Genomic DNA, 15,330 nt, shown 5'->3' on the forward strand with positions numbered 1-15,330 from the left:
AACTTTATTTATAAAAACCCATGGGCCATAGTTTGCCCACCCCTGCTCCAGACTGGTATCTTAGTACCAAATACTAAGTATTTGTTGGATGAGTCTACTAGCAAGTGACATGAATTAGAGATAAGCCATTGAGTTGCAAGGTATACAATTAGAAGCCTTTTCTGAACTAAGTCCTAGGCCCTCAGCCAAGTATGATAGATCAGACTGGTGAATTACAGGGCGATGAGAGACCCATTTGATGTTACACCCCTTGAGGGCCAGGGCTGGAAGGTATAACAAGAGGCCTTCACTTCCCGGAGAGAGAGCACTCTTAGAGCCGTCAGGATCCTGGATGGCTCCCTTGTCAGTTCTGGGAAATTGACTGTAAAAGTGTCAAATAATTAAGAAACTGCCTACAGGTATTTGTAGCTTCCAGTGCAAAGAATTGGCAATAGGAGGAAATAGGAGAAAATCAAACAGTAGATGAGGAACTGAAACGGTGAGACAGAGTAGGCATTTTGCACACAGGGAGCTATCAAAGGAAACTTGAGAGGGGAGTAGGGAGAGAGAGAGGCCCCAGCCCTTCCCTTCAAGCAGTGGGGAGATATAGCAGATGACGAGTGGTAGTTAAAACAGTTAACACCAGGGCTGAGCCATCCGGAGGGTGTTCCTGCTCTTTTGCATCTTATACTTTGGGCTGGTGGGTCAAAGCTCCAAAGTCCATCCCTTACTGTTGGAGACTGAAGCGGCACAGCTCAATTCCTTGGCCAGCTTCCAGGAGACAATTTCGGGGTCTTGGATGCCAAGGAAGGGGGCAAAGTCTAGAGAAGAAGGCTGATATTTGACCACAGGTTGTGAATGCCTCCTCTGTGTTCCCAAAGAGAATGTGTGAGAGCGTGATGAGGCCCACAGTTCCTGGCTGTCTGTGCGACGCTCAGACACAGGTTGTTGGCCATGGCGGTAGTGTGGCAGCAGCTGTGTGCCAAAATTGGTGTATATATGCATGCATGAATGTACATGTGTACATATATACATACATATAGATGTGTATACATACATGTATATATGTATGTGCGATATGTGTGTATGTAGATAGATAGATAGATAGATTTATAGAAGGCAGAGGGAGAGAAACCAGTATTATTTAAATGCTTGAATTGGTTGCTAACACAAGCTACGCTGTCCAACTCTGTCCCATCTCTGATTTCGGGCAGTGAGAGCTCAGATACAGATGAGTGAATGTAAGAGAGCAAGCAATTCTGCATTTGCTTCCTGGATTTGGATGAGGGATCAAAAGGAATACCAGATTTAAAAAACTCAAGATGTTTTTAAAAATCTAAAGATTTAAAACTCTGTATTTCTGGGCCTGCTCTCCACCATGGCCACACCCACTGGAGCTGTGCATGGGGAGCTGACAGCGCTTCAGCTTCAGCCCATGCTCTCCAGTCCGCATGGGCCTGCCCGGCTTGCTTCTCGGGTTCATGGTACCAGCTTGCCCTCAAGCCTTTGTATGAGTCCCTTGGCTTCCATGCTCAAGCTCCTCTTCCCCACTTTGCCACCAAACTATTATTTCTAGAACTCAGTTTAAGCAGACCTCATCTTGCTTTTAGGGCTCCCCAGTCCCTAAGGCAAAGCCAGAGCCCCTTGCCTGGTATACAGGACTCTCCTCACCTTCACCCACCACAGCCTCCTTCTTCTCTTTCAGTTCTCGGCCCTCGCCACAACATTCTTTATGACCCATTGCTCATCAGGCCATTGCACAGGCTTTCCCACCAGCTTAAACTCCTGGTGGATTTCTAGTTACACATCATGACGCAGCTTATTTTCTACCTTCTGTGTGAATACTTGCTCTATCTCTACTCCCTTCCCATGCTCCCACAGTACTCTGCTGATGCTTCTTGAGGGTGCTACTTATTACTGTATTGTAATTGTCTGAGCATGGGTTTTGGGTTATATCTAGATTTGAGTCTTAGCTCTCCGGCTTTCTAGCTTTTGACAAGTCATGTTAATCTGTTTGGGCTTCCGTCTTATGATCTGCAAAATGTGGCTGTTCAGACCCATCGTGGGGTTGTTGGGAGGTATGTGTGTCAAAGGGCTTACTCAGCACAGTGGCTCATACACAGTAAGTATTCAATAAATTTTAGCTTTTCCTCTTTTTCTTCTCCACTTGATCTTGAGCTTTTCTAGAGATCAGGGTCATGACTTGAATATCTCGGTAGCCCAAGTTCTTAGCTCTGTGTCTAGTGTATGGCTGGTTCCAATTTTGTTATCTTGCTACAGATGAAAACACAACCCAGTGGAGAGTAGGAAATCAGTGCCTGTTTGGTTGAATGATGTGGTGGTTTGAATGATTGATCCCAAGTTTCTATTCCCCTATAGCAGATATCCATACCCTTGTCATGGCCTCATGATATACAGAGTAAAATACCCCATTTCTTGACTTTGAAATTATCCACAATAACCTTTTGGCCATTGGGATATTAGAAATATGATTCAAAGGGCTTGAAATATCATGTGCGATTGGGTTTACCCTCCTGTGCTTCTTCTGTTGCCATAAAGAAGACATGCACTGGAGGCTGGCCCCAGAAGAATGAGGACTTGCTGAATCTAATGCATGGCTTGGAGTCGAGCCTAGTTGAGCCCAGCCTAGATCAAGCAAACTCTGGCTGATCTCCAGCCAATTAAATGATGTGGTGGTCTCTTACATAGGAAAGGCTGAGTTATACATGCTTCTAGTCTGAGGAAAAGAACTGATTGCTACCATCTAGTTTTTGTAGACTGGCTTTGAAGACTTATCATAGAAACATGAGACAATAGCAAATAATACACGATCAGGGAAATTGAAAGGGTGGTATTGCTGAAATAGGGGAGTGGGGTTGATGAAAAAAATGTATTGACATTCAAGTCACATTAAGGGTGATGGCTGGGCTCCCCTGTTTGAATTCTATTTCCAGATCTGAAAGATCTGGAGTCCTCCAATAGCTGGAGTGAGGATCAGTCCTCTTCTGACTGCCTGTTCCATACATGGACTCTTAGAATCTCTCCACTGGGGGAGATGTCCAGAGTTCATCTAGCCCAGTCTCTTGTCCCCTGCACAAATGTTTTCTGTAGCATCCCTGACAGAAGCTGATCCAAATTTAATAACTTACCTGCCATATGATCATGGGTAAGTGCTAAGACTGGGAATTTTGGAGTCAGAGAGACTTGGTTTAGAATCCTGGCACTGTGACCTTAAGAACCTGCTCATCCCCTGGGTCTCTCACCTCCACTAGAAAATAAAGGTAATGAGAATGCCTCCCTCACAGAGCTATTGGAAGAATTAACTGGACAACAAAATGGCACAGCCTGCACAGCGCCTGTCACCAAATGTGATGTCTCCCCTCCTGCTTTGGTGCAGCACAGAGCACATCATCCCTCTGCCATATGAAAACTCTTCTGACATCTCTATAAAGAGGGAGAGGAAAACCATGCTGAGCTCCAGTGGGCCCCTTCCTCCAGTCCAGATGTTGCACCTGCTGGCCTGAATCAGCTGTCTCCATCCCAGCTCACTTGATGGGACATTTCAATTTAAAATTGTCAGTTGTCAGCACGTTTAAATGTCCCAGGACCAAGAAAACATCAAAGGCAGTTATTGACCATTTTATTGATTTAATCAGATAGTTTTTGCACAAATTGTGGTCCATAAAATTCTGGGTTCCCTGAAGCCCTCCAAGTTTCAGTGTAACTTAAAATGGAAACTGCCCATCAGCCTTATAAGGTAGGATCTAGAAGAGCAGAGATGGATTAGTGTGAGCTGAGATGATGCAGAAAGTTGTTGGGAGAACAGAGAGAAATTTCTAAGTGTGCTGGTCAGTGAACCAGTGGGGAGAAGAGAGGATAAGAGAGGGCAAGTAAGGAGCACCTTGAATAACATGAGGAGCTTGAACTTTGTAGGCACTAGGGAGCCATTGAAAGTTTTTGAGCACAAAAAGGGTATGGTCAGAGCTTTGCTTCAGGTAGATAATTCTGGCAAGAAGTTGAGAATGTCTTGCTTTGGTAGGGGGCAGAACAACTAGAGACAGGGGAACACTAAGGAATCCATTGCAGTTTTCTGGACAGGAGGTGATAAATGTGTGCTTGGGTCCTGGAAAATATGAAACATATTGCAGTGCAAAATCCACAGGACTTATTGACTGACCAGGAAAGGCAAAGAGAGAGGGAAGGATGACTCAGGTTTTAAGTCTAGGGAAAGTGTCTGAGTTACCTAATTTAACATATAGGATATGGAACATATCTATCGTCACCAGGCTTTTCTCATTTATTCATAATGCATGTGTATGTGCATATATAGTTTCATGTACATCTTGAGCAGTATAAAATAAATCAGTAGCCTAATATCTTACACATACATACATGCTCTCTCTCACTCACTCTATTGAATTTCAATCTTCATTCACTTTAATTGTATATAATTATGAATGTTGTGCCATAAGGGTATGAGGCTTTCCGATTTCATCTGAGAAATTAGTTTTCATACTGACAGTGTAGGGGTTATAGTCTAGTATCCTGAAAATATCTAAGCTAGTCCTACTGATCATAGTAGCTGTAATTGACTAGTATTTATGTGCCAATGTTTTTCACACATCATCTCACTTGTCCTCACAACAGTCTGTGAGATGGACACTATTTTTTTTAAAAGATTTACTCATTTTGGAAAGAGAGAGAGTGTGCGCACATGCGCACACACGAGCGGGAGGGGCAGAGGAAGAGGGAGAGAGAATCCCAAGCCTGGTGCAGGGCTCAATCTCACAGCCCTGAGATCATGACCTGAGCAGAAACCAAGAGTCAGATGCTCAGCTGACTGAGCTACCCGGGAGCCCTGAGATGGACACTATTAAGGGTCTTCCCAAACCAGTCCTGACTCCCATCTTCCCTTGCTTCCCATAGTAAAGACTGGCCTCCCTTGCAGCAGGGGTGGCCACATAACCCACATCTAGATGACAGGAATGTAGATAGCATCTGTAGAGTTCTAGGTCAGACATTGGCTTGCTGGTAGAAGGTAGCAGCATAAAAGGAAACAGAGCTGGTACTCCCTCTGTTCCCTCCTTCCTGGCTTGACCGTGCTAGATGTGATGCTTAAAGCTGGGACAGCTCCTTGTAACCACAGATGACACACATGAAGATGAAAAGCCAGTGGCTCAGGATATCAGAGCAGGAGCCAGAAGGAGTGTGTGACCTCAGTGATATCACTGAGCCACTGAATCAGCCTTGGAACCACTATGTCCAGGTTTCTTGATAAGTGAGACAATAAATATCTGCCATGTTTAAGCCACCATTGGTTGATTTTTCTGTCACTTGCAAGCAAATGTGTCCACATGTTCAGTTTTTTACTTGAGGCCAAGCCAGGAAATCGTGGAGCTGGGATTCAAATTCAGATCTTTCTGACTCCAAAGTGATGCTATGGCTTTCTGTACTTTCTCCTTTCAAATACCCATACAGAACAATGTGAAAGGCTTATTTTGTTGTATGTGATGGATACATCTGCTGTCCTTCCCATGGTCTCCCTCTCTTGCTTCTTCCTCCATGGTTTTGCATTTGGATGTCTCCTAGGTGTCAGTCACCAAAGTAAGCCTTAGGAAAGAAATGATTATGAGTCAGTCTCTGACTGCAAGTTGTTCATGATCTAGAGGAGGTGTTAGCAAACTATGGCCCATGGGCCAAATTTGGCCCACAGCCTATTTTTGTACAACCTACAAGCTAAGAATAGTTATATATATATTATATATAATATATATATATATTTTTTTAATGTTTGGGAGAAAAATCAAAAGAAAAATAATATTTTGTGAGCTGTTAAAATTATATAAAATTCAAATTCAAGTTTCAGTGTTCATAAATACAATTATATTGGAACACAGCCATGTCCATTTGCTTATGTATTGTCTGTGACAGTCTTGCACTACAACTGCAGAGTGGAATCATTGCAAAAGATATAATTTGGCCTGTGAAACCTAAGATATTTGCTACTTGGCCCTTTAAAGAAAAAGTTCACTGACTCCTGATCTAGAGGAGTTGAGTTTGGAGAGGGATTAGGAAAATGAACAATTCATTCTAGATAAGAGAAAGAGAAAGGATATATACATGAGATATTTAGAAAAATTTCCCAAAGTAACAGGAGTACCAAAGTGCTGAGACTTATCACTAGAATTTTCCTCTTTAAAGATAGATTCTATGAAAGAGGTTGGGGGTAGGGGTAGATTGGGATATTTGTCAGGCTTAGTTACCTTTGTCTAATGAAGGTCTTCTGTTACTTGTTGTTCCTTAGACCCAGAACTGTATGCTACTGAAGTAGCTTTGAACTCCACCCAACTGGGGAAAACAGACCATGAATTCTTTTAATGCACACTGTAAAATTGCCTTGGAAAAAATTGATTGACCTTTTAATTGAGGCCCTCAGAGCCTCCCACATATTGGCTTTCACCTGAAACTCTTGTGTGCTGGATATTTCTGTGAGCACATGAGCCATTCTTCTCAAATCCTGGTTCCTGTAAAGCAAGTCCTGCAGTCCTGGGGGACACCACATACTTTGTACACATCCCTGAGTTGGTGGAAAAAGACCTTTTCATGAACCCAACTCTAAAAATCAACAGGAGTGTTTCATTTTCTTTCCTTTTTTTTTTTTCCCCAAAAGAAAGTAAGTGCCAGGAAGTCTCCCGAAATAATAATGGTGCTTGTTGTTTGCACAGCATCATACAACTTAGAAAGCATTTTTCTGTCCATTTTTATTCTGACCCTTAACCATGACACAAATAATTTGATTGTAATGCAAAATAATGAAACTACGTAAAAATACAATTCTGATACACCAACAAAAAAGACCTTTTGAGATCAATGAACTCACATCCTTTTTTTTGGTCTTTATTTTATAGAGGAAAAAGCTGAGGCTTAGCAGGAAAGGCAACTAATCAATGGCAGATCCAAGCATGTGCTTTCTAGTTATGATGATAATGAAGGCAAGGCAGTTTGGCATCTTTGTCAATCAAACATGTGTGGTCTAATAGGTGGAGAGAGACGCTGTAATTTGTTATCCAAACTGAAATACTTTGGCTCAACAACCATAAAGCAAAACTGTTCAGAGACCTATGTCACCTTATATGTAGATTAAGCAGGTGCAGTAGGCCACATAGACCTTTGGACTCAATCTGATAATGAGGTCTATCTCTAAAATTTACTTCTACCTCCAGTCCTGTGGATCTTGTATCCTTTGCATTTGATGAGGGCCAGGCCTCTGGAACAGCTTCTTAGTAGAGACCCAATCTTGGTTTCTCCCACTGATCACTGGTTTTATGCCACATCCAGAGCCTGGGCAATAGAGAAATCAGGAGTTGGACCTAGGAGGAGAATATTGGTGTAGCATGTGCTCCTACATTGACACAACCATTCTTTCTCTCCAAGGTGTTAGGATTCCTGTCTTTAGGTCCAGGGAGAATGTTTTCAAACAGATATGGTAGTTGGTTCTGGACAGCCCAGTTTGGGATATTTAGATAGAAGAGAGAAGAGGATGGACTTTTTTCTTGACATTGTGTGAGTGTGTTTTATTGTGTTGTGTTTTAGAAAAGAGTAACACAATCAATAGTTATTGATTATAACAGTGTCTTCATCTCTGAGCTATGTGGTAGAACAAAGAAACATGACAGGGGAAAGGAAGGGAAAATATAATTTTTCCATTATTGTTTATGGTAGGGAACTAACTAAGGAAATAGAGTGTTAAGGGCATTAAAACAGTACTGTTTATGAAAGCAACTATTAGAATAAACATACAAATCTTCCTAAATACCAGAATAACTCCACATAAAAAGAACTGTAGACTGCATTTTAAAAGGTTAAAAAATAGCACTATTCAACAGCAACATGGTACAAATAATATGGTAGAACAAAGATGAAACATATTTGACTTGTTAACAAAAATAAATCTTTATTAAGATAAAATAATTTTCAGAATAGACCAAAGCAAACATAACTCTATGTCATACACAAGAGACACATGTAAAACATATCTTTCTAAAGAGATTCAGAGATTTTGAGCATTAAAGGATAGACAAATATACACCAGGGAAAAACACAAAGAAAGCAGGGGTTGCTACCTAATATCAGATAAGGTGGGATATAGGACAAAGATCATTAAATGAGGGGAAAAGAGTACATTATAATGTAAGGGGTATAATTCAGTAAAAAAAAACTTTTTTTTGAGCTTTATTGAGATACACTGACAGATAATATCATGTAAAGGGATACAATGTGATGATTTGATATACATACGTATTGTGAAATGATTATAATAAGATTAGTTAACACATCTATCCCTTCACATAGTTACCTTTTTGTGTGTGTGAAAACCTTTAGGATGTATTGTCTTAGCAAATTTCAAGTATACAATACAGTATTGTTAACTATAGTCACCATGTTGTACATTAGTTACCCAGAACTTAATCATCTTATAACTCAAAGTTTGTATCCTTTGACCAACATCTCCCCATTTCCCCCACCCCTCAATTCCTAGTAACTACCAATCTACTTTCTGTTTCTATGACTTTTACTTAAAAAAAATTTATAAATATCTGCACACCAAATAATATGACATCCACATTTATAAAGCAGGAAGTACAAGAGACTCAAGAAATAGGCAGACGTACACTAGTAGAAGGGGAATTTAATTCACTTCTCTAGGTTTACGATACACCAAGAGGACAAAAATAGGTAAGGATATAGAAAACTTAAATAACTAATTGATGAGATAGACCCAATTAAGCCAAATAACCAAAGAATAAAGAATAAGCTTTTTTTCCTCCAAAAACCATGAGACTCTTTATAGAAACTGATCATATATTAACCAATAAATAAATCTTGAATAAATTCTAAAAATTAGATGTAATATGGATAACATTTTATAACTATAATTCATTAAACTAAACACTAATAACAAAGAAGAAAACAAAAAACTCCATCTGGGAATTTTTAAAGGCTCTCTCAAAGAGGAAGTAAAAACTGGAATGGAAGACAGTCTTGGGAAACAATAATGAAAGCACTTTTTATCAGAATTTGTGGGATGCAGTTTGTTATGGGTTGAATTGTGTCCCACAAATATTCATATGTTGAAGTCCTAACTCCCAGTACCTCAGAATGTGACCTTATTTGGAGATGGGGCCTCTACAGAGGTAATGAGATTGAAATAAAGTCATTAGGGTAGGCCAATATGATGTCCTCATAAAAAGGGGAAATTTGGACACAGAGACACATACAGGGAGAATACTATCAAGATGAAGGCGTAGAGTGGGGTGATACTTCTCTAAGGCAAGAAACACCAAAGATGGCCAGCAAACCACCAGAAGCTAGGCGAGAAGCATGGAACACTCTTCCTCATGGTCCTCAGAAGCAACCAATCCTACTGACACCTTGATTTTGGACTTCTAGCCTGCAGAACTGTGAGACAATATATTTCTGTAGTTTAAACCCCCCAGCTAATGGTATTTTGTTAACAGCAGCCCTAGGAAACTAATACACAGCAGAGCAATGTACAGAGAAAAAATCATAACCTTAAATAACAAAAGAAAGAATAAAAAACAAATGAATTAAGCATTGTCCTAAAAAAGTTAGGAAAAGTATACCAAAATTAACTGAAGGACACCAGAAAGAAGTCATTAATAATGATAAAAGAGGAAATTGATGAATCAGAAAACAGATAAACAGTACTAATAAATAAATCTTAATGTAATTCCTTGAACCAATAAAATAGATAAGATCAGTAGATAAGATAACCGAGAAAGAAGGATCAGTATACAAACATACTAAATGAGAACCTAAAAGGGATAGGAAAACATCATAATAAAATGTCAATTCTCCCTAGTTTAACCTATACATTTAATATGATCATAATAAGACATACAGGGCTTTATTTTTAATCAGATGAGTTTATTTAAAAGTTAGCTTGAGGGTGCCTGGGTGGCTCAGTTGGTTGAGCGACTGCTTTCGGCTCAGGTCATGATACCGGAGTCCCGGGATTGAGTCCCACATCGGGCTCCCTGCTCAGCAGGGAGTCTGCTTCTCCCTCTGACCCTACCCCCTCTTGGGCCCTCTCTCTCTCACTCTTTCTCTCTCTCTCTCAAATAAATAAAAATCTTTAAAAAATAAAAATTAAAAAAAAAGTTAACTTGAAAAAATAAGTTAGAAAATGAGAAAAATACAGAGAAAAGACTAGCCTTACCAAATACAAAAACATATTATAAACCTTCAATAATTAAAGCAAGGTAGTTGTGGCAAATGAAGTGTGCCTGTGAAACAAACAGAAAATCCAGAAAGAGATATAAATACTATGGCAATTCAGAATATGATAAAGAAGATACTCCAAACTATAGGGGAAAGGATGAACAATTCAGTAAATGATGTTGGGATAATTGAATAGCCATTTGGAAAAATTTCAAAGGTATCAAAGTTTTGAATGCCTAATATGAAACCATAAAAGTATACCAAAAAACATGAAGAATACCTTTATAACATGGGAGAGGGAGAGGCCTTTCTAACTGACTCAAAATCTAGAAGCCATAAAAGATTGATAAATTAAATTTCATTAAAAACTCATTAAAATGCTGCATGGGCAAAGAATAAGGAAACAGCAAACTGAGAAAAAGTATTTGCAACTCTTAACAAAGATATAGTGGTGATTTCAGTTATTTTTAAAAGCTTTATTCCTCTTAAAACTCAGTAATAAAGAGACAAAATATGAGCAAAGGATCTGAATAGACATTTCTCCAAAGAAGACATACAAATGACTAATAAGCACATGAAAAATGCTCAACATCATTAGCCATCAGGGAAATGCAAATGAAGACCACAGTGAGATACCACCTCATACCAACTAAGATGACAAATAATAAAAAAGACAGATGATAAGTGTTGGTGAGGATATGGAGAAATTGGAACACTTATGCAATGTTGATGGGAATGTAAAATGGTTTAGCTACTTTGGAAAACTGTCTGGTAGTTCCTATAAAGATTAAACACAGAGTTACTCTATGACTCAACAGTTCCATTCTTTGGTGTATATCTGAGAGAACTGAAAACGTAACATGCACACAAAAGTTTGTGCACAAATATTCATAGCAGCATTATTCATAATAGTCAAAAAGCGACAACAACCCAAACACCCATCAACTGATGAATGGATAAATAAAATGTGGTATATCTATATGCAATATTATTCAGCAATCAAAGGAAATAAAGTATTAACACATGCTGCAACATGGATGAACCTTGAAACATTATGCTAAGTTAAAGAAGCCAGTAACAAAGACCACATATGGTATGGTTCATTTATATGGTTCATTTATATCCTGAATAGGCAAATGTAGAAAGCAAGAGAGTAGATGAGTGGCTGCCTGGGACCAAAGTGGGAGTTGTGGGGAAATTGGGTGATGGTGGGTTGTTAGAAGATGATGGCCAGAAGATATGGGGTTTCTTTTGGGGGATGAAAATGTTCTAAAAATTGATTGTGGTTATGGTTGCACAAGTCTGAATATACTAAAAAACATTGAACTATATATTTAAGTGCATGAATCATATGGTTGTGAATTACATCTCAATAAAACAGAACTGTTACATAGAAATTAAAGTTGTTATGTTACCAAAAAAAAAAAAAGCCTTATTCATGGTGCCATCCAAAATCATCTTAGTGCCACTAAACCATCCCACATGTATCACTGGTGATATACACTCCACTGTTTGGAAAATATTGAGTGCTTAAGTAAAACATCATAGGGTATACTTAGAACAACTGTTTAAACTGAATCTAATTATGAGGAAACAATCAGACAAATCCAGAATGTGGAACTTTCTATGGGACAGCACACCCGGGTTCTGCAGAAATATCAGTGTCATCAATGATAAAACAAAAACAAAAACAAGCTACTGTTTTAAATAAAAGAGATAAAATATATGTGACAGCTAAATTCAATGTATAATCCTTAAGTGGATCATAGATTTTTTTAAAAGTCATAAAGATACTTTTGGGGAAATTGAGGAAATTTGAATATGGACTTAATACTTTATAATAGTATCAATGTTAAACTCCTTTTAATGTGATAATGGTATTTTTAATATATAAGATAATGTCCTCATTCTTAGCAGAAATATAGCTAACTGGTAGGGACTAAAATGTCATGATGTCTTCTCTTTAATTTAAAGTGGCTCAGCAAAAACCCCCATATATACATAAATACATATACACATGTATGTTGTATATGCACACATACATGTATACAGCAAAAGGGGCAAAATGTTAATCAGTGAATCTGTTAATAGGTGACAGGTGTACATGTGTTCACATGTTTATGTGAATATGCTATTCTTTCATCTTTCTGTAGGTTTAACATTTTTCAAAATAGAAAGTTGGAAAAATAAATTGACATAGATTTAAATATTAAATATGAAGAACGAAGCAATGATAGCTTTTGGCTTGCATGATTTAGGTAATTGTCCCAATAGCTGGCTCACTTTTCTTTGTGTGTACATTTCACTTTGTGTGATGCAGTTCTCATTTTTGTTATCACTTTATGAAAAAAATTGATTTGATTACCACTGATTCTCCTGTTTAACTTGAAATAATTTATTATTACATAAAGCCGTATCTTGGGATCCAAGTCATGAGCTTCCCCCCATATTATATGACCAACTTGTTGAGAAAATTTGGTCAAATTACCTCCCCATTTGGGGCCTTAGATATCTCATCTCTTAAAAAGACAGAGGATTAGGGCGCCTGGGTGGCTCAGTCGGTTAAGCGACTGCCTTCGGCTCAGGTCATGATCCTGGAGTCCCTGGATGGAATCCCGCATCGGGCTCCCTGCTCAGCAGGGAGTCTGCTTCTCCCTCTGACCCTCCCCCCTCTCATGAGCTCTCTCTCTCTCTCATTCTGTCTCAAATAAATAAATAAAATCTTAAAAAAAAAAAAGACAGAGGATTAAGAGAGTGAAAAGGCAAGACACAGAGAGGAAGAAGATGTTTACAGTACAATATCCAGAATATATAAAGAACTGCTACCAAATTGAAAAATAGATAAACAATACAAAAATGTGCAAAAGACTTGAACAGGCACATCATGAAAGAGGATATCTAAATGGCTAATAAACACATGACAAGGTGCTCAGCCTCATCAGTCATCAGGAGAGGGCAATTCAAAATACGACAAGGTACTATTCCACACACATCAACATGGCTGAAATAAAGACTTAGGAAATCAAGTTCTGGCAAGGATGCAGAGAACTGGACTCTCACACACTCCTGGTTCAACTACAAATTAGAACCATGACTTTGGAAAATGGTTTTCCAATATCTGATAATGCTGCACATTCACTACTTTCTGACCCAGCATTCCTGTTCCAGTTATACATTCAGCAGACATCTGTATACATGTGAACCATTATTTGTATTATCCCCAAACTGAGAACAACCCGCATGTCCATCAACACTAAAATGGGTAAATAAATTAAGGTATTTTCAAATAATCGGATACTATACAACAATGAAAATGAGTAAGTGACTGCTACACAAAACAGTGTGAATTATTTCCACCAACACGATGTTGAAAGAAGCCAGACCCAAGAGTACATACTATATGATTCTATTTATCAAAGTTCAAACACACTCTATAATATTATGTCAGAATAATAGTTACTTTGGGGGGAAGAGGAGGTAGTAATGACCATAGAGGAGTGTGATGGAGGCTTCTGAGGGGCTGTTAATATTCTAATTGTTGATCTGGATGGTATGAGTGTGTTCTCTTTGGAAAAATTCAAGCACTTTCTGCACAACATGCTATACTTTAGTGAAAATTTATTAAAACAAAAATTCAAAGTATTTATTAGAACAAAACAAAAGAATAAAGGTTTAAACATTTCTTCCTTTCTTCTATCAGACCTCACAGGATTAGTGACTTCAGGGATGTGAAAGGATAATATATTTTAGTTTGAATTACACACTTATAACATTTACCCAAATTACTTAGGTACATAATTATTTTGTGTATACAAAGTGTAATGCGTAATTAATAACACTTGTGGAACAGTTGCAATTTCCCATTCATTTCCTTATTAAATTCTCATATAAAAATAGTGTAACAGGGAGGCCAAAAATTATCTCAATTTTACAGGGGACAAAATGAAGACTCAGAGAGGTTGAGGGACATATCCAAGGTTACCCAGCTAGAATTTGTATGTAATTAAAAAAAATTATAGGCAACTGGCTATAGGTGTATAATTCACTGGATGCTTTTTAATATTGCTTTCCAGTTCAGAAATCCCAGGCAGAAGGAATTAAAGAGCTGAGATCCTTGGGTGCAGCTCTTCCCCTTTCCTAACACAGCCAGATTGCACAATCTTTCCATGTTGCAGTTGATACCCACTAATAGATTCTGGCTGGAACACGACATTTATCTCCTTCTCATTTGTACCACACAAATGAAGTTAAAATAATGGCACTTTGTTGGCACAAAGGAAAGCCAGTCCCTAAGTGTCCCACTTTTTCTTTTCTATTCAGTGTTCAGAGTTGATGCAAAGTAACAAATGCCCTGGCCCAGTTTGAGAACACAGCCTGGTCGTGTAGTAAAAGACCAGAATTTGCCCTTCCAGTGAATGCATAGTCATGGGACTTCCCATCCTATGTGGACATGCCACCTCCCAGCCCCTTGGAGCATGTCCTGGAGTAACCATCTGTGAGGTCAAACAAGAGGGGAAGACTGAGCTGGTGCCTGGGTGGAAGTTCCCACTGAGGCCCCAGGGAGCTGGTGGGAAGGAGGCTGGACCAGAAGTTGGAGGACCCTGGTTGAAGTCCTCTCCAATACCCAATAAGCATGGGAACCAGAGTAAGCCACTAGCCACATCGTCACATCATGTCATGGAAAAAGCAGTGGCCCTTGAGCCACACAAACTTGGGTTTGAATTCTGACTGGGCATCTTACCAGCTGTGTGACCTTGGCCCAATGTGTCAGGGTTTCTAGATCTTTTCCTCATCTGTAAACTGAAGGGGTTGTTTGGATGCCTCTAAAGGAGCCACTTTCTACTAGTTCATATTGTGATCTCCAAGGATCCACGTTCCCATCTGTGAAGTGGGGAGAATGATTCTTGTCAGTTTATTATTAGATTGTTGGGAGAGGCAAGGGGACCAGCATGTGGTAGGTGCGTGGGAGGTTTTCTGAATATTAAATGTATTGGGCTTGAGAGTTCTTCCCTAGATTTTCAGCAACATAACCATTAACCCTGCCTTCTTTTATGGTCCCTTTGATAGGCTGCATTTTGTAGGAACCATTATCTTACATTAGCTGCCTTT

This window comes from Mirounga angustirostris, unplaced genomic scaffold (genome assembly GCF_029215605.1).
Source record: "Mirounga angustirostris isolate CCGP_5_RB_7025 unplaced genomic scaffold, mMirAng1.0.hap1 SCAF_16, whole genome shotgun sequence".
Lineage (NCBI taxonomy): Eukaryota > Metazoa > Chordata > Mammalia > Carnivora > Phocidae > Mirounga > Mirounga angustirostris.